Source organism: Rhinolophus sinicus, chromosome 2 (genome assembly GCF_057876585.1).
Source record: "Rhinolophus sinicus isolate RSI-liver-muscle chromosome 2, RSI-T2T, whole genome shotgun sequence".
NCBI lineage: Eukaryota > Metazoa > Chordata > Mammalia > Chiroptera > Rhinolophidae > Rhinolophus > Rhinolophus sinicus.
In genome coordinates, this window is record NC_142502.1 from 48,683,454 (window position 1) to 48,710,219 (window position 26,766).

The window sequence follows — 26,766 nt, forward strand, 5'->3', positions numbered from 1 at the left end:
ATTTTAAGAAAGGAAAAAACTGTAGTAATATATACCATAACAAAAGATGAATACAAGTCACGTTGGACTTCTGCAATTACAAGAGGTGCTCAAAGTGGTTACCATCAGCGGCCAGACACTTCTGATTATGGCGAACTACTGCTGGAGCAACGTGGACCCAAGTGTTAGTATCTCTTAAAATGTGTATACATTTTTTTGGCACCCCTGGTATATTAATACAGTTTTTTCCTTTCTTAAAATGTGTATACATTTTTTGGGCATCCTCTGTATGTAGACCGTTACACAGAGAGATTGATAGCTTTATTAGTCTACCTATGATGGACATACATTTTGGGAGGATTGAATAAGATACAGAATAGCATTATTTCTCAATAAGTTTCCTAAATGTGGCATTTGAATGTCCCTTTTTCTCCAGAAGACTGAAATAAGCTGGTTGCTCAGCGGGGTGGCCTCAAATGAAACTCTAAATGTTGAGACTTGTTCTTAGCATTTCTTCTAATGCTCTAAAAGTGGCATTGAACCTGATTCCCACTTACGGCTTCTGAGGAGCAACTGTTTACAGATGAGGGATAGTGTGTGTGATTACACAGATTGTGTTCACTGTAAATCAATACACAACATTTTCATGTTGTTTCTCTTATTTCTGAATCCACCATATCCTATTTGTTTGCAGACCATTAGTTCCGCAAATTCCTTTTTCTTAAAGAGGACTGATTTTAATGTCTTTTACGTACAATGTTCCAATGGTGTCAAATAGATCTTTGAGTATAATGACATAAACCTAGGCAGTTCAGGGAAAGAGAGTTTTTTTCCTTTTCTCCTGTTTGTGCTAGTGATAAAATCCTTCACTCAAGTTAGGAAATCATTGATAAGGAAATTTTTATTTTCCTGCTGTCTGATTAATATTTCATTGGTATAGAGTTAAAGCTGATATTAAATAGGATTCAGCAAAGTATGATCAGCCAACCATATGCCCGTGTTTTGTTTGTCACAAACTTCAAAATGGTTCGCAATGTTCTAGGCTATATTGATTGATTGATTGATTGATTGATTGATTGATTGACTGGAAAAACAAAAGCCATGTTTATTTGCTCATTTCTTGCATTGGAAGTACTCCTTGCTGGCATCCTTGGCCTGAGACACTTCGTCGTGGTCCTTAATCACCACACTTGCAACTAACTACTTTCCCGGGTTTTCTCTCTCTGTTGATTTTACCGCGGCTGATCCATTCCCCCAGCTTCTTGTTGTCATCGACCTTAATTGGGCTGATGTGGTGTTGGGGACAGAGGGCCTCCACCAACTTGACAAGCATAGGCTCATCACAGTAGGATAGGAGCACACAAAGATGGGCTCGGTGCTTGTCTAAGGCTCTGGCAGCTTTGCGAATTCCATGTACTTAGGCCATCATAGACGAGGGCGGTCTTCAGCACCTCTTGTGCAGCAGTATTAACGTCCATTACACACCTCCAGCAGTGATCCAGTCCTCGGCCAGGGCGCTGGGTTACTGCTGAGACGAATCTTGATGCATCTGGGCCTCTGTCTCCGGGCTACTCCGCAGAGGCAGGAAAAGAGCAGGAACCTTTTCATTATTTTCCTCTTGTCTATTTCCCTCTAATTAGAATATCAGTTAAATTTAGACAATTTATAATTTTAATTTGAAGTATGGAGGATCTTTGTGTGTGTGTGTGTGTGTGTGTGTGTGTGTGTGTGTGTATGTGTGTGTGTAGTGGTGACTGTCTTAAATAGGATGCTCGGGTACGTCTCTCTAATAAGGTGACATTTGAGCCGTGAGGGCAAGTGCCACTTGGACACGTGGGGAGAAATTTTTCTAGGCAGAAGAAAGAGCAAGTCTGCGTTCGACATCTTCGGTGTGTCACTTCAAATTCTCTCTTTCTACCACTTACTGCAGGCTTTGCTACAATATCCAGTCCCTCAGGCTTCAACCAGCTGCATGGAAATGTAACCTGATAGTGCTTCCATTGGGGCCTGTGTCACTTATATTTACATACTTTTGATTCCTGCCCTGGGATTTCTCTGATGCTACAGCAGAAACCATTCAATACTCATGCATACACAATCCAGCTATGCCAGAGAGTGCATGCCCTTAAGGCCACTTTTGACCAATAGAAAACTGGAGCCTATAGATATATTCTATGTCCACGGCTCTTTTTATTTTTCCCGTGGTGGAAGTTGAGATGAATTTCCTAAGACTTTCATAAGAATGGTCCCATGGGATTGAGTACCTGTCTCCCACAGAAGTGATCCAGTCAATCATGTATCTTTACATCTGCCTGCCTTCCTCCTCTGTGTCACTCCTTTGGTCCCTCCTGCTTTCTGTCCCTTTTTTTTTTCTTTCCACAAAAACTACAATATTGTAGGTAAACCTTGTCTCAGACTCTGTATTTGGAGGAACCAGGCTCAGGAAAGTTTCAAAGCCCCTGAGGCACTCTTTTTAGGACCAGTAAGGAATCTTTTTTATGTGTGTCTCTTGCAGAGTGAAGGAGGAGAGTAAGAGTGATCAGTAGCGATGGGACAGTTTATGTGAGGAGCTTAGAGGCCAGGGTGAACTAGGAGAGTTTGGAACAAAAAGTGACATGATCTGATTTCCATTTTAATGATCACTTTGTGGAAAATAGATGGAATAGATAGAAAAGACCGAAATGGGGGCAAGGTGGAAACAGAGACTTGTTAGGAAGCATTTAAAACAGTCCATGTGTGGGATATGGTGCTTAGAGCATGATGCTAGAGGCGGAGTTGGTGAGAAGTGGTCAGATTGATATAATGTTTTAGACCAAAGGCAGATGTGAGGATGCATTGGATGTGGGGTGTGAGAGAATCTGAGAGGTCAAGGATGCCTCCAAAGTTTCTGTTCTGAGTGACTGAATTTAGACCATTGTCATTTATTGGAACGACTACAGAAGGATGGCCATGGGAGTAGGTTTGGGCGTGAGGGGAGGGAGGGGAGGAGAAATCAGAAGCTTGACTTTGGACATGTTAAGTTTGAGATCCTTATTGGAGGTCCACATGGAAATGTGAGTAGAAGATGTGATTCGGGAGCCACACTGTGAGGATGGAACTTAGAGAAATTCATCTGGATTAGGCCCTTGAGGAAGTGAGTAGACAGAGGTCAAGAAACGTCTCCTCAGATATTTTGAGAATCAAATTTATGTCTTCAAATGATAATAAGAAGCTAATCAATATATGAGAGAATGGGGAATTCCAAAGTTGACCTCTAATAGCAGTGATTTGTGTGGATATTGATAGAGATAGACAAAGAAACATTTGAAGATTGGCAAAGACAGTCCAATGATATGAATTTTCTTTCTGGTAGTTCCATCAAGAAAATACGCTAAGAAAATCACAGAAACTAATCAATTTGAAGATTAGCCTCCTTGAACTTTCAGTCAGATAGCTTGTTCTGTTTCTATCAGGTAATTATTTCTATTTCTACAAAGACCATCTTTCAGTTTGATGATATTAAAATGATTATAATCCTTATGTTTTGTTCTAAGATTCTTCCATGTCCATGGTTCTCAAACTTGAGTATATACACCAGGATCACCTGGAAGTCTTGTTAAAACACAGTCTGTTAAACATACCGTGTTTTCCCGAAAATAAGCCCTAGCCCTGGTCTTATTTTAATATAATTTAAGACCGGGTATAATATAATATAATATAATATAATATAATATAATATAATATAATATAATACCAGGTCTTATATTAATTTTTGCTCCAAAAGACACATTAGAGCTGATGGTCTGGCTAGGTCTTATTTTCGGGGAAACATGGTAGATCGCTGAGTACTAATATGGAAGTTTCTGTTTTAGTAGCTCCAGGGTTGGAACCCAGGAATTACATTATTAAACATGGTCCCTGGTGATGCTGCTGGTTCAGCCACGACATTTTGAGAATATCTCCTCTACAAATTTCTGAAGTTTAATGATCTCATACTTTTTTTTTTTTAAATGTATTGACTTTTCTCCCTGTTTGAGTTCTTTTTTTTTTTAAATATTTTATTTATTTATTTATTTATTTATTTATTTATTTATTTATTTATTTACTTATTTATTGAGGAAGGGGAATAGGACTTTATTGGGGAACAGTGTGTACTTCAGGACTTTTTTTTTCCAAGTCAAGTTGTTGTCCTTTCAGTCTTAGTTGTGGAGGGCGCAGCTCAGCTCCAGGTCCAGTTGCCGTTTTCTAGTTGCAGGGGGCACAGCCCACCATCCCTTGCGGGAGTTGAACCGGCAACCCTGTGGTTGAGAGGACGCATTCCAACCAACTGAGCCATTCAGGAGCTCAGCGGCAGCTCAGCTCAAGGTACCTTGTTCAATTCTTTAGTTCCAGGGGGCGCTGCCCACCATCCCTTGCGGGAGTCAAGGAATTGAACTGGCAACCTTGTGGTTGAGAGCCCACTGGCCCATGTGGGAATCGAACCGGCAGCCTTTGGAGTTAGGAGCAACCGCCTGAGCCACCAGGCTGGCCCAATGATCTCATACTTTTTAAATTCTGTTAATATTTAATGAACCTCACTCCCAGACATTGGTCTCCCTTTTTAACTTACTATGGAGGTAGTCAAAATCGGCAGATGATCAACTTTAGAGCTTTTAAATAAGACAAGCTAGAATTTGCAAAGGAGATCCTGAGAAGAAGAAGTTTTCCCCCTTCCCCTTTTAAAAATAATTTCTCTTCTGGCATCAAAGTGAGCAAAGACTTTCTAAGATTTGCAGATTTTGTAGTAATGATAAAAGCACTAGCAAACTTAAGAAAAGGAGGAATAACTGTTGGTAACAACTGTATTGGAAATACGTTGGGTTTTTGTTTGTGATTCCAGGGTACACAATAAAATTTAAACAATAGTATCAGGTTTTTCTAACTTCAAAGCCAATGGCAAGCCTTTGACTCTCATATGTTATTTTTCTTCTGAAAAGTTTCAGTTCACATTAATGTATAAATTCTCTGACAAGAAGACCAGATCCACAGATTCACTTATTTTACTGACTAGAGAGGAAGATTTGGGTGGAGGTCATGGATAGATAATCTACAGATTTTGGTTTCTAGGTGCAGTTGGTAAATTCCTTGTTTACAAGAAGTACCTACATCTGGAAAAGGAGTAAACTGGCTTGTCTTTACAGATCCCTCCCCTGTAGTTTCTTTGTAGTCTGAAGACTTTCCTGCCATCCCCTAGGAGGATTTTTGAAACCTTTGAATATTTAACTATTGTGGTAACAATTAGGCCCTGGATTGTCAGTTTCTGAGTCTCATTTTGGTTGAGACAGGTCATTGAAAAAGGAATGCACTGGACTGTATTATCTTAGTGTAGAAGGAAATTTAAAAAACGGTAAGTCTAACTTTCCAATCAAAGTGTTTAAGTACTATCACAATTCTTAATCTTGACAATTAGTGGATTTTTTAACATTTTATTACCTTTATACTCTACTAAAAACCCGTATCTTTTGCCACGTAAGTTGCCAATAACATTAAGATAGATCCTCCTCAATCTAGACTTCTTTAACTGATTTTTCAACCTGCTCGTCTTGATTTATATTAATTAATTCATTTAACCAGAATTATGTATTGCGTGTTTACAATGTGGCAAGCACTGTGCTGTACTCTACGGATATAATTCTGACAGGATAAATAGTGTTTGCCTTCAGAGAGCTTGCAGTCTTCCAGGACATATGGCACACCTCAGTACACAATTATGGCAGTGGAACACAGCATACTATGGGAACGGTTGAGAGACACAACTAATCCAACTCAGGTGATGAATTAGGAAAGATTTCCCAAAGAAACTGGTTTCTAAGACCCGAAGCATAAGAGGGAGTGAACCTGGTGAAGGGCTAGGTAGGAAAATTATATTTGATGCAGTGATCTAGAGAGTACAAAGACTCAGACACTGAAGGAGAGAGTTGGCAGATCTCAGGACTGGGAATTGTGTAGTATGTTGATGTATGCCATCAAGTGCATGGTAGAGAAGAGAGAGGTGGAGTGTGGTGGGGTTGGGACTATGCTTGGAGGGTCTAGAAAGCTTTATTGAAGAATTCTCGTTTTATTCTCAAAGCAATAGTATATCATTGATGAGTTTTGAGAATGGCAGTCCTGATCAGATTTGCCCTTTAGAAGGGTAACTATGGACAGTTCCCTTTCTATCATGAAGGTACTGAGATTTTTACCCAAAGAACAAGCCTCCCCAGCCCCCATCCCTGTTGCTCCTAGTCCCCATCTGCGGCACGGACATACTTTCACTCCCTAATTCCTCAAACCACGTGCTGCTCCCACTGTCATTCTCCCTGCAAAACCTATTCCATGTCTGCAATCTCCTCTGAAAATGTTTCCGCCCTTCCCCTGTATACTGTCACCAGGGTGCTTTCATTCTCTCACTGGACTGTACTTCATTCAGACTTTGGAGATGGGGGTTAGGGATCTTTCTTATTTTCCATTGCTGCTCCCAGATCACACTGCGCCACATTAACCTTCAACTTTTTGCTCCACTGAGGTTATAGTGTCCAGCTGCACATATCACTGCTCTCCCTCACTACTGTCATCTGCTACCTCCCAGATGTGCCTCCTGCATCACAGATGTGGGTAGCAGGCTCATGGTCTTTTCCAGAACCCCCACCTTCTGCTGGCAGGCTTCAGAATGCTTGTGGATGATGTGTTTCGTACTCAGACTTGGATTGTGCCCTCCTCATCCTACAATGGTCCTTTCTTTCTCCCACTTCAGTAACCCACTACCACACACCCTGGGCCATATCTAAGCCCAATATTGCTCTTACTCTGATATTACTAATTCAGAATTCTCACTCTGAGCATAACTCCTATCTTTCCACCTTGCTTACAAAACTACTTCCACCCCCATAAAACTCAAGGCATAAAGGAACAGAGACCGTGTGCTTCGTACAGGCTGGCTCATTCCCCAAAAGAGGAGAGGGGCATGGATAGAGCATGCGTCTCTCCTTCTCTCAGACTCAGCAATCCTGAGGAGAAAACCCAGGAACGTCATGCTAACGAGATTCTTTCCCTCATCCCTCTGCCCGACTTCCTGGCTTACTCATTTTTGGCTTTCCTATGAAGCCTTTGATCATTCAGGGGCTGGCCCCAAGGAAGAGGGGATTGGCAGTCCACCAGGGCATTCCTCCTCCCACCTCTGCAAGGAAGCTCCCCAACACACTGGGGACTGCTTATAAGTTGTGTAACTTTCCCCCCAGAATCTCCTAAATGGGTTAAAATGGACAATCGTTAATATTATCTAAGGCTGAAAGCTTACTTCTTATTCCATTTCCCATCCCGTATTATGTCCATGTACATCTATCCAATATACAAATTCTACAGTAAGGTTAAATACCCGCATACCCGTAAGCATACTCCAATAATAAAGCGTCACCAACATAGAGATGCCCCAAATTTGAATAAAAATCCCCTCCATTATCAGTCTTTTAGGAAGAAATTCAAACCCAAAGATGAAATCCCCTAATAAGTTAGAGTTTAATGATGCTATAGTACAAAGGAATTGAATCCCACACTTATCCTGTCCAGTTTCTTATCATACTGTCCAGGGGTTTTTCTTGAAGCCGAAGCCTTCACAGCTCAGAGGTTGTATTCATTCAACACCAAGGCTCTCATGTGCTTGCCTTTTATTTTTTAAAGAGTCCACAGAATTAATAGGATATTCTAGATTGTCACAGCAATAGCCAACACCCATGAAATTTAGAAAACAAGCAAATCCTCAGCCCTAGGGTAATTATTTCAAGCTAAATGAAGCTCTCAGAACCCAAGACCTATGGCAGAGACTCACTAGAAATTTTTTTTCTAGTTTTCAGTCATTTTTTTTGTATCAAGATTATGCTAGCTTTATAAAATTGGTCAAGAAGTGTTTCCCTCTCTATTTTATTTTATGAAAGAATGATTATTTCCTCTTTAACTGCTTAGAAGAATACATGAGGAGACAAGATTGTTAATTATAGATTCAATTCATTTACTATAAGAAGGACTATTTGGTTTTCTATTTCTTGTGTGAATTTTGATACATTTTTTCCCTAGGAAATTATTTTATTTAGAATTTCACATTAATTGACACATACTTCTTTGTAGTATCTGCTTACTGTCTTTTAAATGTCTGTAAGTCATATAGTGATATCTCCTTTTTCAAACCAGATACTTGTAATTTATATCTTCTTTCTCTTTTTTTCTTGATTAGTCTTGCCATGGTCTTACAATTTTAACGTCCTTTACAAAGAACCAATATTTATTTTTTTTAAAATCCTCTCTATTGTATGTTTACTGTTTCATTAATTTCTGCTTTTGTCTTTATTCTTTCTACTTTCTTTGGGTTTAATTTGCTGTTTTGTTTCCTGCACTTCTTTTTTATTCATTATTTCAGGTGTACAAAACAACATAATGATTAGACATTTACACCTCTCACAAAGTGATAACCCCCCCCAGTCTTCTACCCCTCTGACATCATACATAGCTATTACAATACCATTGACTATATTTCCTATGCTGTACTTTACATCCTGTGACTATATATATATATATAAATATATATATATATATATATAAATTATAGTTGACATTCAATATTATTTTATGTTAGTTACAGTTATACAGTGCAGTGATTAGGCATTTATATAATTTATGAAGTGATTTCCCCATAAGTCTAGTACTTACATGACACCATACGTAATGTTTACAACATTATTGGCTATATCCCCCATGCTGTATTTCACATCTCCATGGCTATTTTGTTACTACCTATTTGAACTTCCTATTCCCTTCACTTTTCTCATCCACCCCCCCAACCACCCTCCCATCTAGCAGCCATTAGTTTGTTCTCTGTTTCTATGAGACTATTTCTATTTTGTTTGTTCATTTATTCTGTTCTTTAGATTCCATATATAACTGAGATCACATGGGATTTGTCTTTCTCAGTCTGACTTATTTCACTTAGAATAATATCCTCTAGGTTCATCCCTGTTGTTGCAAATGGTAAGAGTTCATTCTTTTTCATGGCAGAGTAATAATAGTCCATCATATAAAATGCAGCACAATTTCTTCAACCAGTCATCTATTGATAGGTTATTTCTGTATCTTGGCTATTGTGAATAGTGCTGCAGTAAACATAGGCGTGCACATATTTTTTCGAATTAGTGTTTTGGATTTCTTTGGATAAATATCCAGGAGTGGAATTGCTGGGTCAAAAGGTAGTTCTATTTTTAATTTTTTGAGGAACCTCCATACTGTTTCCATAGTCGCTATACCAATTTGCAACCCCACGTTTCCTGAATTTCTTGAGGTAGATACTTAAATCATTGATTTGTAGCATTTCTTCATTTCTTATATATTTATTTATATATGTTTATCTCTAAGCATGACTTTTAGTTGTATCCTACAACTTATGATAAATCACATTTTAATTATAATTAGTTCAAAATATTTTAAAATTTCCATTGGAATTTTCCTTTGTCTATTTTAGATATATGTTAATATTTTTAAATATTGCAATATTTCCAGTACTTTTTTATTATTGCTTTATAATTTAATTCTGATATAGTAGGAAAACATATACTGTTTAATTTTAATTCTTTAAAATTTGTTGAGACTTGCTTTATGACCTAGCACATGGTCAATTTGGGTAAATTTTCCATATACATTTGGAAAGTATGTGCTTTCTGTGCTGTTGGTGGAGTTTCCTTATATGGTCATTTAGGAAAGGTTTTTTAATCATTTTGCTCAAATTGGTGTGTTTACTGATTTTATTTTTGTCTGCATGTTCTATTAGTTATTGAGCAAAGTGCATTAAAGTCTTCTTTATGATTGTGATTTGTCTATTTTTCCTTTTAGGCTTGTCTTTTTTTTTTCATTTTACATTTTGTGGCTATATAATTAAGTACATACAAATTTCAAATTATACTATCTTCTTGGTGGATTGACTCTTTTATCATGCTCATCTGTATCTCTAGCAATGCTTCTTCACTTAAAGTATACTTTGTCTAATATTATTGTAGTCATATCAGTTTCTTTTGGTTAGCATTTTCATAATATATTTTTTCCTTCCTTTCATTTTTAAACTATATTCTTATATTTAAGATATAACTCTTATAAGCAATGCATAATTAATTTTAAAAATCCAGTCTAACCAACTTTGCCATTTCATAGAAGTATATAATTTATTTAATGTAATTATGATATATTTAGGTTTTAATCTGTCATTTTACTACTTATTTTTATTTGTTTTAACTATTCTTTTTCTCTTTTCTTCATTTCTTTTGTACTATTTATTTTTATTTTTCTATTTCCTCCCAATAGTAGCTTGTTAGTATACATTACTACTTTTTAAATTATCACTTTAGAGTTCAAATGTATCTTCAAATTATGATATAAATAAGTAGTTTTCCCACTTCAAGACAATGCAAAGATCTTACTACACTTGACCTTAATTTATTTCTCTCAACTTTTGTGCTATTGTTTTCATGCATTTTAATGTTTCCTATATTTTAAACTCCACAGGACATTATTATTATTATGGTTGAAGAGAGTTAATATTAATTTAGATTTATCTGCGTATTTATCCTTTCAGATGCTCTTCATTTATTTTTTCATTTTAGTTTGTTTCCAACTGGGGTCACATTCCTTTTGCTCAAAGAACTTCCTTTAGTATTCGGTTATTGCTGATCTGTTTGTGACGTATAATTTTTCCATTATGCCTTATTTCTGAATGAGAGAAAGTGTATTACCAAGATGAAGAAAACTCCAGGAAGTTATTTATCTGTTATACAGAACCATATCTCAGGCATACAATTGCTCTATACTTTTAAATTTAAGTAAGCTTTTAATTTTAGAACAGTTTTAGATTTACAGAAAAGTTGCAGAGATAATATAGAGAGTTCCCATATACCCTGGACACAGTTCTCCTTATTACAACATCTTACTTTAGAATGTTACATTTGTCACAATTAAGAAATAAACATTGGTAGATTACTGTTAACTAAAACACACACTTTATTCAGATTTCTCTGGTTTTTTCCTTATGTCCATTCTGTTCCAAGATCCCATCTATGATACCACATTACATTTGTCATGTCTCCTTAGCCTCCTCTAGACTGCGACAGTTTCTCATATTTTCCTTGATATTGATGACTTTCACAATTTTGAGGAGCATTGTCCCAGTATTTTGTAGAATGTCTCTCAGTTTGGATTTGTCTTATATTTTTCTCATGGTTAGATAGAGGTTATGGGTTTTTTGGAGGAAGACCACAAAGATGAAGTGCCCTTTTCATTACATCAGATCAAGAGAACATGTTATCAACATCATATTAACCTTGATAACATGGCTGGGTGGTGTTTTCCAGGTTTCTCCACTGTAAAAGTACTTTCCCCCTTTTATATACTCTGCTCTTTGGAAACAAGTTAATAGGTGCAACCTGAACTCAAGTCGTGGGGAAGGAAGCTCCGCGTCCTTGAAGCGTCTATGATTTTTACTGCTTTACTGCCTACCCGGTTGATCCAGGGTTCAATAACCCTTCTGTTCAGATTCTTCTTTGAGACTACTACCACTTCAGTGTATTGTAGTTAAATTTATTTCACCAAATTTATTTGCTGTGTAGTAAAGGTGAAGACAGATCTGGATAACTTTATAGATGTACTAGTATTGAAGGCAAAATGTAGTAGGATTTTTTTTTTTAAATGGAAAATAGTGGTTGAACATTCTTTGAATATAAAAATCTATCTTAAATTCCACTTTATAAATTTCTTGATTACCATTATAATTATACAATAAGGATAGATGTAGAAGGGCTAAGTTCCAGTTTCAGTTGTGCCTCTAATTAGCCGTGTGATCTTGGAAAAATCAGCCCAACATTTTGGTACTTACGTTCCTTATATATAGAGGAGGTGTCTGGCTGGAATATAATATCTCTAAGTACTTAAAAGGTTCATCTGATTTAAAAAATATTTTAAGCAGATATTTTGCTACATGATTGTTATCATTTTCTATTATATCTCTGTAGACCCAACAACCCCTGTCACAAATGTAGTTGAGGAGGTAGAACCTTTATTTCCAGTAAGCTGATTGCTCTTGTTTGGGGCCAATCTAGACAAATAGCTAGCAGCTTCCAACTGAGGGGAAATGACACAAAGAAAAAAGCCCCAAATATTCCCTTGACACTTTTCGGAAGAAAATACCAGAAGGGAGAAATGTAGGGATACAGTCTGCATAACCAATAATTGTAATGCAACTTTCATCTTTGCCCTCTCTTTACTCACTAATACTATGCATAATTTGGTAATCTATTGTTGGAAACGAGAACATACCTTTCTTGATAGAGCTTAGGGTACCAATTCCTGTGGTATTAGAATGACGTCATCCATTTTTGTGGCTTGCTAAAAAACAAATTTCTCACCTCAGATTTCAGAAAGCAAAAGAAATTGTTCCCAGGAAGACCTTGTCATTTCCGTGGAGTGATTATGAAAGCTGTCTGTGGTTATGGAGAATTTTCTTGTCCTGGGAAAATTCATAAAAACTTGAATTTTCCAGACTTGAGAAATAATAGTAGATAAATAAAAATGTTGAGCATCTTAGTTTATTGGTTCAGCTTTTGGAAGTGATTCAAATTTTGTACATACGCCTGTGGTGAGGGGCAGGGTGAAGGACAAACAAACCAAAAATAGCACGTTGAATAAAGATAGATTGTGTCAATACACCACACATGGTTATTGCTGGGGGTGGGGGTGGAAACATGGAGAAGTAGATTAAACACCCTATTCATTTGAGGTACATATATATCAGCACTTTTCACGTGCTTAGAAATTGAGTGCTTTATCTCAGTGATTATAGTACTCTGATGAAAACCTAGAGAAAATCTACTAGGAAGAAGCCTACATTGAGTGTGTAGGAAGGGTGGTGAAATTCTTTTGGCCATCCTTGGGTGTCAGAAGCCTCACATTTCAGCTCTAGGGCAGCTCAGAGTACAGGGAGAGCAAGTTGAAGGACCCCATTAGTGTGAATAATGGCTTCCTTTTACACACCAGTCAATTTTCAGGCTTTTCACGCTGTCAGGAGATTTAAAAGAAACCTTTCTGAAAATGTCCTCGAGGTGACTTCATGGCGGCAGTAGATCCCAGATTAGTCAAAGCAACTGTTTGTTTATATTGTTCGGTTATTTTGAAAACTGTTAACGTATTGTTTCCAAGATGACAAATAAGTGGATTCTAAGGTCACATAGAATCAAATGTTAATCTTCCTCATGTCAACACTAGGGCAATTTGAAAAAGACAAAGAACGCATTCCCTAACACCCACCCTCTTATTTTGTTACTCTACAAATTATATTTTAAAAAGAAGCATGGTCACTTTTCAGCGACTGTTTTCGCCCTTGATGTCTGGTTTAGATGGGTCTGGGGACATTCTTCGTACTCCCTCTTTCTGCCCAGGATCTTTGCTTCTTTTAGAGATAAATGCAATACGTTTATTGACAGCATGTAAGCAAATTAGTTTTAAATAGATTTAAACTAATTTTAATCTATTGAAAACTATGTTTTTTCCACTTAGGTTAAAATGTTCAATTGTTTTTTAGCTTCTTTATTTTGTCTTCCTTTAACATCAACCAGTTGTCTATGCATATCTGAGGGTAGAACTAGAAAGAAGTCAGTGCTGAAAAGATTAACAAAAAAAAAAAAATTAAAAAATGTAAAATCAGACATTTAGTGTCTAGACTGTTCATTGAATCAAGGCCTTGGGCACTGAGACTGCAAGCAAGGGTAGCTCAGGAAGGGTTTCCACAAGCAGTGCCAGAACAACTCTCTCCATAAACCTAGTAGTGAGCCTGAGGCACCAGTCTAGACTGCCCCTCTCTTAGGATGAGTTCCCCTTTGGATTCCAGTTGAGGCTATAACAGCTCATCAAAAAGTTCTAATAATTTTGAACCTCAGAAGGGAAAAGGCTGGGGTCTGGATTCCTTTTCCCCAAAAGATTCATTGGTTTTTATGCTTATGTACATTCCTGTCATCATCAAGTTATGACAAGATTACACCTTGTGGTATGAAGACTTTCCCTGCCTGTCTCTGCTTTCCCCCCTTTTATCTTTCAGAGGTGTTACCTCTAAACCACTTGCTCTCCTAACTCTGTCTCAGAATCTGCTTCCTGGGAGACCTATCTGACACATAGGCTAGTTAATTTACTAGTTCATTTCAACCTCTCAATAACCTTGGGAAGTTTATTGAGTAGGAATTACCTCTCTTTGAAGTCTTAGGATGCTGAGGCACAGAGAAGTCGGTCATTTGGTTTCCCTGCATTTGGAGACCCAGTCTACTGACTCTCGTCCAGCACCTGTCCCCCTGGATTAGTCAGGGGGCTTTGCAGGAATGACTCTAGCTTCCTTAAACAGAAAAGAAGTTAATAGGAATTTTATAAAATCTAGGCAAATTGGAGAATCAGGCTTAGAAGTGAAGAATACTTGGGCATTTCTGGGGTTCTTAGACGTAGGAACTAACCTATGGTTTTGTGAAGGTGCCACTACTGGAATACATGAAAGCTTCAAATTTCTCTCCCTCCCCCCTACACTCTTGTGCTACTGCTAAGACTCAAGCCTCTGGAGAAAGTCTGATTGGTTCTATTGGGTCACTTGATCACTTGTCAGAGAAGAAGGCTGGGGACCTTGAATGAGAATTTTGCCAAATTTACATATAATGGGAGAAAGATAATTGTTCAATAGATAATAGATGTAATATTACCAAAAGAAGCATGCTGACAAACAACAAAGGTCCCCCACATTCCCCAAAAAACATTTCTCTCCGAGTCTAAACAATGTCCCATATCCTGCCTGAGGCAGGGAGTGGAATATATGTCCATTCAAAGTGCTTCCTAGTTTTCAAGTTTTGATTTGGTTGCCTTTTCATTGTATCCTTTGAGGGTAGAAACTATAGAGGTCCCCCTGTATCAATGATTTCTCTTTCCTCAGTTTCAGTAACCCATAGTCAACTGTGGTCTGAAAATATTAAGTGGAAAATTCCAGTAATAAGCAATTCATAAATTTTAAATTGTGTGCTGTTCTGAGTAGCATGATGAAATCTTGAGCTGTTCTGCTCCATCCTGCCCAGGACATGAATCACCCCTTTGTCCAGTGTATCCATGTTGTAGATGCTCCATGCTCGTTAGTCACGTAGTAGCCATCTTGGTTACCAGATAGATCAACTGTTGTGGTATCACAGGGTATGTGTTCAAGTACCCCTTATTTCACTTAAAATGGCCCTAAAGTGCAAGAGGAGTGATGCTGATAATTCGAATATGCCAAAGAGAAGCTCTAAAGTGCTTCCAGTAAGCGAAAAGGCAAGTACTGTACAATAAGACATTTTGAGAGACAGAGAGAGACCGTATTCATATAACTTTTATTACAGTATATTGTTTTAATTGTTCTATTTTATTATTAGTTATTGATCTCTTACTATGCCTAATTTATAAATTAAATTTTATCATTGGTATGTATGTATAGGAAACAACATAGTGCAGTTGACCCTTGAACAACATGGATTTGAACTGTATTTATTTTTTTCAATAAATACATATACTGTTTTTCATTGGAGTCTGTGGTTGTGGAAACTCGATCATATGCATTAATCTACACCACTTTATGTAGGAGACTTGAGCATTCATGGATTTTGGTATCCATGGGGATGGGGGTCCTGGAACCAATCCACCACAGATACTGAGGGACAACTTAAATTTTGGGGGAGTCAAAAGTTATATGTGGATTTTCGACTGTACAGGAGATTGGCACCCCTGACCCCCATGTTGTTCAAGGGTCAACTGCATATATAGGGTTTGGTACTACCTGTGATTTCAAGCATCCACTGGGGGTCTTGGAACATATCCCCCATGAATAAGGGTGGAATACTGTAATCCAATTCTTCTCAGATGGTGGCTGACCCATAGTGGATATTTAACAGGACACTTGCTGAATGAACTTTCTTAAAGGAGCCCAGAGAGTTCAGCTATGATCATTTCCTGTGTGCCTGCAGAGGTGGCAGGAGTCTGCCTCAGTGAATAGGACCAGTGAGTTTCTAGAGCCCACAATAGTTTTAGGGCCAATGAGAATATTTTAATTTCTTGTAAAAGAAACAGTATAATAATAAGAAATGTATATTAATGAGTCCTGCTTGGATTATATGCATCTTTTTATCAAGGTAGTCATAAAAGATTATATATATGTGTGCGTGTGTGTGTGCGTGTGTGTGTGTGTGTGTGTGTATTTTTTTTTTTAATGGAGGAAGGGGTTCATAAAGGCAAAAGTGCCCAAGGCCTACAAAAGTCACAGCATGGCCCTGGTGGGGAAGATGTGCTTTCCAATACAACCAAGTCTGGTTTGAACCATGAGCATCTTTATCCAAGCTACAGAGTTCTCTAAGATTTTCAGGTGTTGATTCTTCATAAGTTTCTTCAGCAATGGATATCTTGAAGCACATCTTTTAATAATACAACCCCAGTGGCCATAACAATGTTTATGTTTCTAACAAAGACTTTTCAGGGACCAGGGCATTGCAAAAAAGTAGGGCAGCATGTAGAGACAAGTCCTAGAAGCCTCAGCTCCAATGAGCCATAGGACACCCTTTGCTTGCTTTGGTGCTAAAAAGGAATGTGGAATGTTGCCTGTGATTTATAGGTTTTTTCCCCCCATAAAGATGCTGTTAGCAGTGTTATCTTCAAATACAAGTAGTTTCCTCTATATAGAAAGCAGTTCTTATGGTTCTCTCTGAGGGTAGTTAGAGTAGGTATTATGATCATATGCATTTTACAAATGAGGAAATTGGAGAGAGAAATTCACAGAACTACTAATCTGGGGAACTGGGTCTTATTCTAAAATGCGTGCCCTTAATAGCATAAGAAATATTATTAATATTACTAATGGAGCTAGACGTAGTATCTGGGTCCTAGTAGATGATCAATAAAACTATGCTGAAAACTAATAGACTACACTACTTAGTAGCCTCTGAAAAAATGTTTCAGGCATGTGTCATTCAACAGAAATAGGAGAGAAAAGGTAGTGAGATGAAAAACATTCACAGCACTTATCTGAATTGTTTTAGACTTTCTATTACTGGTTAACTGTATATGTCCAGTTTTCAGGCAAAAGACCCAGGCAGGAGACATTAATGTGGTGAAAGTCAGATCTCCGGAATCTTTGCATGTTCTTAACATTAAGCTCATTATTTTTTTCTTTTTTGGCTTTTATTCCCTTACTAAACCAATATGCATAGAAATAATGCATTAGGGAATCAGGTGGTATCTGCAAACTTTCTTGGTTATCTCACTGAACTGAAATTACCAAAATTTAAGTTAACTCAAGAAGAATTTGTGGATTATGTATCACTATCTTCCTAGTCTTGTATGAGAAAGAAACAGAAATAAACTATCTGCAGAATATGAGATTTTAGGTCTAGTTTTCCTGTATGCCTATAGATGCCAGTACATGGTTTGGGACATGAAGTATGCTCTATGCGTATTTGTTGAATCTATCTTCAATTAAAATCAGCTTTTGAAACTTGGTGATAAGTCTAAGTTCTAGACAATCAAACAGAAATTTGTAGGATACTCCTCTTTGTTTATTGCTTCTTAAATTACCATCATCTTCTTTTATGTGCTTGTTCATGTAAGTCTTGAACCCAGCCCTCTGTGACTTTTTTCTTATCCTGGGACCAGGGTTTCCTTTCATAGTAGTGAATAGGCAGGCATCTCTATAAAGAAACAGACTTGTTACTGTAAGACTAGAGAAAGGGAATGTTTGGAATAGATCACAACTGTGTTCAAGGAAAGAATAGAGCTGAACCAATACTAAATTTGGCAAATTAATCTTAATGGTTCACTGCTGTGGACAGACCCGAAATAATGACATCCTAGACAAGGCCTTCCAGAGATGAGACCACCCTGGCCCAGCCCCTCAGCTTGGAATTTCAGAAATTATTTAATCTCTGAAGGCTTTCTGGGGCCAATTTAGGTTAATGAAACTCACAAGAGACTGATAAATAAGCTGGAATATTAATCTACCCATGTGTATTGGTGGATATTCCTTTCTGGTGCCCAGGGTACTGTGCTCACTAATCAGGGTCCTAGGGAAGCAGAATTTCTAGTCAGATAATTTCCAGGAAAGAATGGAATCAGAGCAAAGGAAGGTAGATGGCCTCCTGGACATGTCATGTTGATTATGATGAATCACATGGCCTATCTCTGCCCAGCACTAGATGGGACCTCTTGAATGAGCAGAAACTATGTGCTCAATACGCCAATGTTTTTCTCCTCTGTACAGTGCTGGATACAAGAATACCCCCTCATTCTTCCCGATGTCTGTCTCAGTTTCCTCATCTTTAAATGGAAAGAATCACAACAGCACTGCCCTCTTACTCTAAGGACTAGTGAGTTAATATTTTCTGAACACTTAGAATAATAGCCTGGCACATAGCACTACATTCAAGAAATGATTAGCTGTTGTTATTATTATTTTTCTTATTACTTTCCCAGACGCTGCAAATAATTTTCCTCCTGATGTAATGATCTTTCTGTGTGCTTTCGCAATACAAATATTTAGGTGTCAACTTTCTTCACTGTAATTTCATTCTGGACATGCTTCCCTGAAGCCACACCCTAATCACCTTGCTTGTGTTTTGCATGTGTCAAAATTATGCAGTCACACATTCACTGCTCACTACCCACTTCTAGACATGGCTAATGTCATCAATTTTGCATTCTTTTTTTTCTAGCTATACTTTTGGGGAATACCTAGATAGTTGAAAATTCTCAGATAGATGTTTTTCTTCCCTTATAAATTGAGAAATCCTAAGTCTGGTTTCCTTTTACTCCATCTCTAGCAGACAAACAAAGACCAAAAACTCCTGAGAAAACTTGCAACATGTTCTTGCCTTATCAGAGAGACTGGTTGAGTAATGTGTCATATATGAGAATGAACCAAACAACCTCTACTTCTCAGCCCTCTGGGTGCTAAGCTTGCCTTCCCCACACTCTTGATCCTCGGCTAGGTTTTTGCTCTTCTGCTCAGAAGCACTGCTGCTCCCCAGGTCTGTGTCTCAGATGCCCATGGCAGAGCTCTGGCCATCTGGGCCTCCCCAGCCCCTGTTCCTGTTACACCTCCTGCCCGTGTCACACCCACACCTGCCCGCTCCTGCCTCTAGCTTGTTCTCCCCTCTCATCTGGTGCCTGAACACATATGGTATATGTCACATGCTGGTCCTCTTTTCAGAGCAATCTGACACAAATTTGTGTAAATACAATAGCTTTCCCCTCTCGATGGATTCATTGTTGTCATGAAGCTAGGAAGAGGAAAGGAGGAATGCATCTGGGAAGGGTGAGCAAAGCATTTAGGATCTATTAGCATACTTGATACTTCAGTTTGCAGTCCCAAATGCATGCATGTAGCAACAATTGAGAGTCAGGATAAATAGGAGGTGAACCACCTCCCATCAAGGGTGATTAATAAATTGCATACATGAATAGTATACAGATGAATACTCAATCTGATATGGTGTTATGGAATTTCCTGTTTCAGAAACAGACTCTGATTATGATTTCAATAGAATCTAGAAAATCTGCTTGTTAGCCTGATTTCACATCATGAATTTATTATCAAATTATGTCTATCACAAATGAGTGTGTTTATCACTTCTAAAGGTAGTACTGTTATCAGCTAATTTAATATGGATGTTTTGATGTTTCTCTACGTTAGTGTCTTAAGTTATAAGTCCTTCTAGGAGAAGAGGAGAATGGGGGCATTTATTGTTTAATGGGTACAGAGTTTCAACTTGAGGAGAGGAGAACAATTCTGGATGGTGGTGATGGCTGCCCAATAATGTGAATGTACTTAATGCCACTGAACTGTACACTGAAAAATGTTTAAAATAGTAATTTTTAGGTAAAGTATATTTTACTACAATAAAAATGAAAAAACAAGTTGTTCTTGTTTGTGATAAAAATTTGAACAGCACAGAAGGCTAAAACAGTAAAGTTTGTCTTTTAGTCTTTTACAGCAATTCATATGCCCATTCCTCAGAGGTAACCATAATTGATATCCTTTTAGAAATCTGTTATATATTAGGTATATATATTTATGTAAGACTGTGCTACCATTTTTACAAAACACATATTGACATGTTGTTTGGCACCTTGCCTTTATCACTTAATAATATATTACACACACACACACACACACACACACACACACACACACACACATATAGTCTCTTTATTTTTTAAAAAGCTGCATGGTATTTCTCCTACTGATGGACATTTAACTTCATTTACAATGTAACGTAACCGTATATTACTTGAAATGGATATCCATGTCTTTTTGATATCTGACTTTATCATCTGGCTCTGCAGTTATTTCTCGTATTCATTCACTCATTCTGAAAAGATTTTATGAGGTTCCAGTGTAGGTTTTGTTACACCCTGAATGATCCTAAGCAGATCCTTTTCCTTCAGTGTCATAAAGAATTATCATTCACCTTGATAACTGCATTTCGCCATTCCATTTCTGTTGGCTCAGGAAGCACTAAGTGTCAATTAGCATAAACAAACAAATAAATAAAAGCTGGTCTGCTTGTTTACAAACTTGGCTCTAAACCTGATCTAGAGTACGTGGTACACTGGCAGCTCCCTGCACCAGCACCTGCCACCCCCAATCTTTGTCAGATTCCTGGACAAGTGGTTCTAAAACCTCTTCCTCGCAGCTCATTCCTCCTGATTCCCTTTACTGCAGTTCTCCCTCCTTCACCTTGAGGCTGCTGAGTCCCTTGCTCTCCTCCACTTCTAAGAAGCCCCTTCCCATAGGCCTATAGACCCCCCCCTCTTCTGTCCTTCACAGATTTTCCTTGAGAGTTGAGTGCATAGGAGGTACAGAGACACTTCTACACACACACACACACATATATATATATATATATATATATATGTGTGTGTGTGTGTGTGTGTATATATATATATAGAATCTATCTATCTATATAGAATCTATATATGTATATGATGCCTCTATAAAATAAATATCTTGGGTGATATAACTCATATTTTATCAATATGAAATCTGAGGCATAGATATGGAATGACTTCTTGAAGTTTCCATAAACTAGCTAGTGATCGAATCAGAAAGTTCTGCTATTGAATCACTAATGAACTAGTGATCACCACTATTGAATCACTAGCCAACTAGTTGTATAAAATAAAGCACATAGATAAAAACATTCATTCAACTCATGCATACGCATTGAGCTCCAATTTGGCCACTTCTGTAACGTGCATTTTGTAATGGTTGGCCTTAGAAGGGATGAGAAAGTGGGTAGGCCAATAATAAGTGTTTCTTGCGTTAACAGAAATTCGCTCTCTTTCTCTCTCTCTTTTTTTAAAGTAAGAGATGGTACTCAAAAGAAACGTTATATAAGGAATTTCATTTGCTATTGCTGGTATGTGATGAGCATATTGCCCTTATCATAGTCTTTTTAACTAAACCTGCCCACATGGACATCAGCCAAAGCCATGGGAAAGATAAATATAGAAAGGAAAACCCAATTGGGAACATTCACCCTGGGGAATATATAAAAAGAAAACCACAACAAATAAATGTTCTAAAGAGTGAAAAACAATAATTAAAAAAAAAAAAAAAAAAAAAAGCAAAGGCAGGCCTGCAGGCCGGCACCCAGTCTCATAAGTGGTAGAACGAGGCCTCTCAGGTGGGAATTTCTAAGGATTAGGACCTAAGGCTCTGTTAGATGGACTGGCTTTAAAACATAAGCTTTCTCAACAAGCTGTTTTTATCCACGTTCTTCTTTTCTTTTTGAAAACAAAACAAAACAAAACAATTTTTAAAAGGCTTCAGTCAGTACATTTTGGAGTGAAGGTAACTACAGTTTTTGAAATGGCAGGGGCTTTATCTGTCAAAAACAGATGTGCTATTTTGGATTTTCTATTTTAAATATCAATAGGTTGATATCAAAAGGACAGTAAACTAATTATAGGACAAATGCTGATTGTGATGGGCTGAATTATGTCTCCTTCAAAATTTATATGTTAAAGTCCTAACATCCAATACCTCAGAATATGATCACATATATTGGGAAACAGGGTCTTTACCGAGGTCATTAAGTTAAAATGAGGTCATTAGAGTGGGCCCTGATCCAATATGACTAGTGTCCTTATAAGAGGAAATTTGGAAACAGATATGCAAATTGGGTAGACACTGTGAAGACACAGGGAGAAGGCTGCCACCTACAAGCAAGTAGAAAGGTCTGGAACTGATCCTTCCTTCACAGCCCTCAGAAGGTACCAACCCCACTGACACCTTGATCTTGGAATTTTAGCATCCAGAACTTGATGGGAGAAAATAAATACTGTTATTTAAGGCATCTAGCCCGTGGTACCTTATTATGGCAGACCTGGCAAACTGATATACTAATACCACAATCCTTAGAATTGGGGAGGAAATGAAACAGGACATTCCGCTTTGTGGAGAGTTAAAAAATTAGTATATGGTAGATGAGAATGATATGGTAATGTCTCTAGAAGCACAAAAGACTAGGGTTGCTAGTTCCAATGAATGTGTAAACTTAACAAAAACTGCCCACCAAAGGAAGTGGCGATGGCCATTATTTGAAGTTCAAATGGGATATAATGGTGCTCCAACGGCAGGAAAAAGATGAGGTGAAATAGTTGAATTCATTTTCAGCTCAATTTGAAATTTGAGTTTTACAAAATACTCTTCTGAAATAGACCATTTCCCTTCTTCCCTTGGGAAGGAGTTTATAATTAGAATATCCTAGGGGAACTTCTATTAATTGTTGCAACCTGAAGTATCACAAAAGAGAGTACGGGTAAAAAATTCTTTGAAATCATTGTTTTTGCCTTTGTTCATTATAAAGAACTACGGGACTAAATCCTTTATGGCCTTGGATACTACAAAGCCATTATCAAGTGAAGACAATAGGGGCTTTTGGAAGCATATGAACTTGAGAACTCCACGGGGTGTGGGGAGACCATAGCTTAAGGCCAAGAAGACATTCTGTCCAAAGTACAAAAGTAATACAGAACACACTCCCCCTCAACTCTTAGATCCAGATGATGACCTTGAAGGTTTAAAAGGGACAAAAGGAATATTTTACAGGAAAATTGAAGGTTTTTTTCTTCTTTAAAATTGTCCTTTCAAACATCAGATTTTCCAGTCTCCAGAAGTTTCTTAACCCTGGCCTGAATGCTGGTGCAAAGGTTAGGAGCCTGGATTCTAGAAGCAGGCTGCCTGCATTCAAATCCAAGCTTGTTACCAGTTGTGAGCTTGGACCAGAACCACAACCTGTAAGCCTCAGTTTCGTCATCTATAAAATGGGAGTGCTAATGCAGTGCACTTACTTTGTAGAGTTGTTTAGAGTGTTCAATGAGCTATTCCAGGTGAAGCACTCAGCACAGGATCTGTCCTGTAGTAAGCACTCAAAAAATATTAGCTTTTTCTCATTCGGGCTTCTGGCATGGTTCTGTATGAGAATAGTGAGGTGGGTATTGTTCTCCCACTGAATTTAAACCTGTGTTTGACATTTTGGAGGTTGACATGCTCTCTGCTGTCTGTTCTGTTCTGCCTTATGTTGATTCTGTAGAGGAGGCAGGCTTTATTTTGTTTTTGGTAATTTCTGTATTTTAAATATAGAAGTGTCATACGGGGGATAAAATAATATCAAAGTTAATGTGGTCATGTATATTTGTATAACTCTATGGGAGAAATTAGATCAGGGTCCTAAAGGAGTTCAACTTAGAAAAATGAAAAGTTGACCAGTTTGATCCTCTGTAGGTAGCATGCGACCCAAGTGCCCAGGATAGTGTTGGGTGTGGGACACGGGCCCAGTGAGTTCTTGTGGATCATTTGGCTGATATTTCAGATGAGTCTGAAAACACAGGGTTTTATGCATCACAGTCATGTGGAGGGTATCAGAAGTGTCAGGGAGACAGCAATCTGATTGTGCTTAGTTTTCCTGGATTTTCCAACACTGTTATATCCATCAGGTTCCCAGCAGAAAATAGGTGGCACACTCACATTGAGTAATAGGAACAGGATGTAATAAAGAGACAATTAAAGAAGCCTTGGCAAGGTGTTGGCCACCCACAAGGGATAGTGAAGTATGCTGGAGCTGTCACAGCCAGGCATTGCTACCACCCAAGGCTGGGGGCAGGGGGGCAATGGAAGGATAGGTTATTGGAACTAGAACGGGGCAACTTCGTGGAGAGGCTGCCTGGCAAGAGCTGTGACCTTTGATGGAGGGGTGCAGCTTCCTTTTGGTGGAGGGATGGAGCTGGGGGAAAAGGTCCTGATTTCCCTCTCCTCCTCTTTTCCTCCCCAGGAGCCAGATGACAAGGGAGCCTTATTGATGCAGCCCGTGGTCAGTCCCCGCGACACAGAGCAGGATGAGGAGAGGTGGAGAGCAGATCGGGAGGAGAACCAGAAGATACCCAGCCATTATCTTTACTGTTAGTGCTGACTTAGGGAAACAAAATGGAAGAGAGTCAGACCATCTATCTGAATCCATTATCTGGGATAGTCTCTAGGAATCCACGTACAAGCTGAGGCAAACTGTGCCTCTGGATTGTTCATCAGCGTCTCGTCCTCTTTTTTCATCCTGTGCTGCTTACTTCTGCTTTACATTTGACAGTGTTGTATGAGCAATTCATTTAAATAAACATCCAGAGAATAAAGTAATTCTAGCTACGGTGTGGGACAGATAGTATTAGGGATTACATCTTTAACTCTTCTGTCTCTCTTCAGCTAAGGACTCAGGAGCTTCGAATCCAGTTGAATTTTATTGACTTGAACAATGAGGGCAGCACAATCAATCACTTGGACATTTAAGTTAATCAAATAATTAATAGTTATAGCCTAACCTATTTTCAAAAGAGTGTTGATTTCACCCAGAAATTTGGAGTTCAGAACGTAATCTCCCCAGGATTGCTATGTTGGGGAACGGTGTCATGAACACTGATCTCTAGTGTTTCTGTAGATATGTTCACTTGTGATCAGTAGTGGTATGCCCATAAGTGTTCAACAACTCACTGTCTGGAAAAAGCCCTGTATTTTAGGATTTGCCAATTTCTGCAATGTAAATATTCCCACCATGGCTCATGTCAAGCTACCAATACATCACTGAACATGGAGTTGGGAAACGATACACACAATTGGCTCTTGACCACCCATAGGTGCTGACTCCAGCACACCTCTGCATGTGGTCCCCTCCTCTCCCCAACAGATATCCACAGATACAAACACTGCGGACATGTAATTTCTCCCTAGCTGTCCCTGAGCAGGGTCAGGACCTGAAGTCTCTGGATCATTTGTCACGTTGTAGGCTTTGGGAATGGATTCAGAGTCATTTATTCTGCAGTCATTTATTCTTCAGCATGAAGCAGTTGGCTTTTTTTGGTAGGATCTCTGATACTTCCTAGAGAAGTCCAATTAAATCATTGCCCATTTATGAAAACACAGTTCATTCTTGTTCATAGATGAGCATATATTTCTTTCCTTCCCTCCCTTCCTTCTTTTCTTCTTTCCCTCCCTCCCTCCCTCCCTCCCTCCCTCCCTCCCTCCCTCCCTCCCTCCCTTCCTTCTTTCCTTCCATTTTACCATTTGCCACTTTGAAGAATCACCTAGAAGCATCTAGGAGGTGAATTTTTATTTAAGTTTCTTAAAGCTTTAACTCTTTTCCCCTTCCACTAAAAAGAATAGAACATTTCATTTCCTAGTATTTAGAAATAACTGAAGTTGATGTGTATAAATGTAGCAAATAATTTAAATCTTCTCCTGTAAAAGTCCAGAGCAGAATATTCATTTCTTTCTTAAGAGCATTTGACATGTTGATATTTATACAATCATATATGGTTCCCATTTTATATATATTTCATATTTCATTATGTGATATAATATATATTCCCATGTGTGTAATAAGTATCAAACATAAGTATTATATTAAGTTAGAATAAGGTTACAATAAAGTTAATACTAAAATAAGCAACAAACATTCCATTTGCTTTTAATCTTATTTAACTTAAAGTTGTTCTACATTATACACAAAATGTGCAGAAAAGTTATAGCCATGCTGAAAATAGATCTGGACAACTTTTTTTTTAGCTATCCACCAAAGAGTTATTTCTATTTTATTTACCCAAATAAATACATTCATTGCTCTTTATTTCCAGTACAATATCCAATTTATTTACAACAGATGCTCAACAAAATTAAATATATGCTTATGATGGCATAGTTTTATATTTTTATGAGGAGGAAAAAATAATATTTATAATATATTAAAATGCACACCTAGGCTATCTGCAATTGGGAAGAATTTAGCTAATTTTTAAACTGGCTTTCTTATTTATTTATTTATTCTTTTTTTTTTTTTTTAAGATTTTTGTTGGGGAAGGGGAACAGGACCCTGTTGGGGAACAGTGTGTACTTCCAGGACTTTTTTCCAAGTCAAGTTGTTGTCCTTTCAATCTTAGTTGTGGAGGGTACTGTTCAGCTTCAAGTTGTTGTCCTTTCAGTCTTAGTTGTGGAGGGCGCAGCTCACCTCCAGGTCCAGTTGCCATTGCTAGTTGCAGGGAGCGCAGCCCGCCATCCCTTGCGGAAATCTAACTGACAACCTTGTGGTTGGAGGACGCGCTCCAACCAACTGAGCCATCCGGGAGCTCAGCGGCAGCTCAGCTCAAGGTGCCATGTTCAATCTTAGTTGCAGGGGGCAG

General features: G+C 38.1%; 1 pseudogene; it reads right to left on the bottom strand.

Annotated features, from left to right (window-relative positions):
- Nucleotides 1-1,092: 1,092 nt before the first annotated feature.
- Nucleotides 1,093-26,766, bottom strand: part of LOC109449063 (small ribosomal subunit protein eS12 pseudogene) — a 36,743-nt pseudogene continuing 11,069 nt past the window's right edge.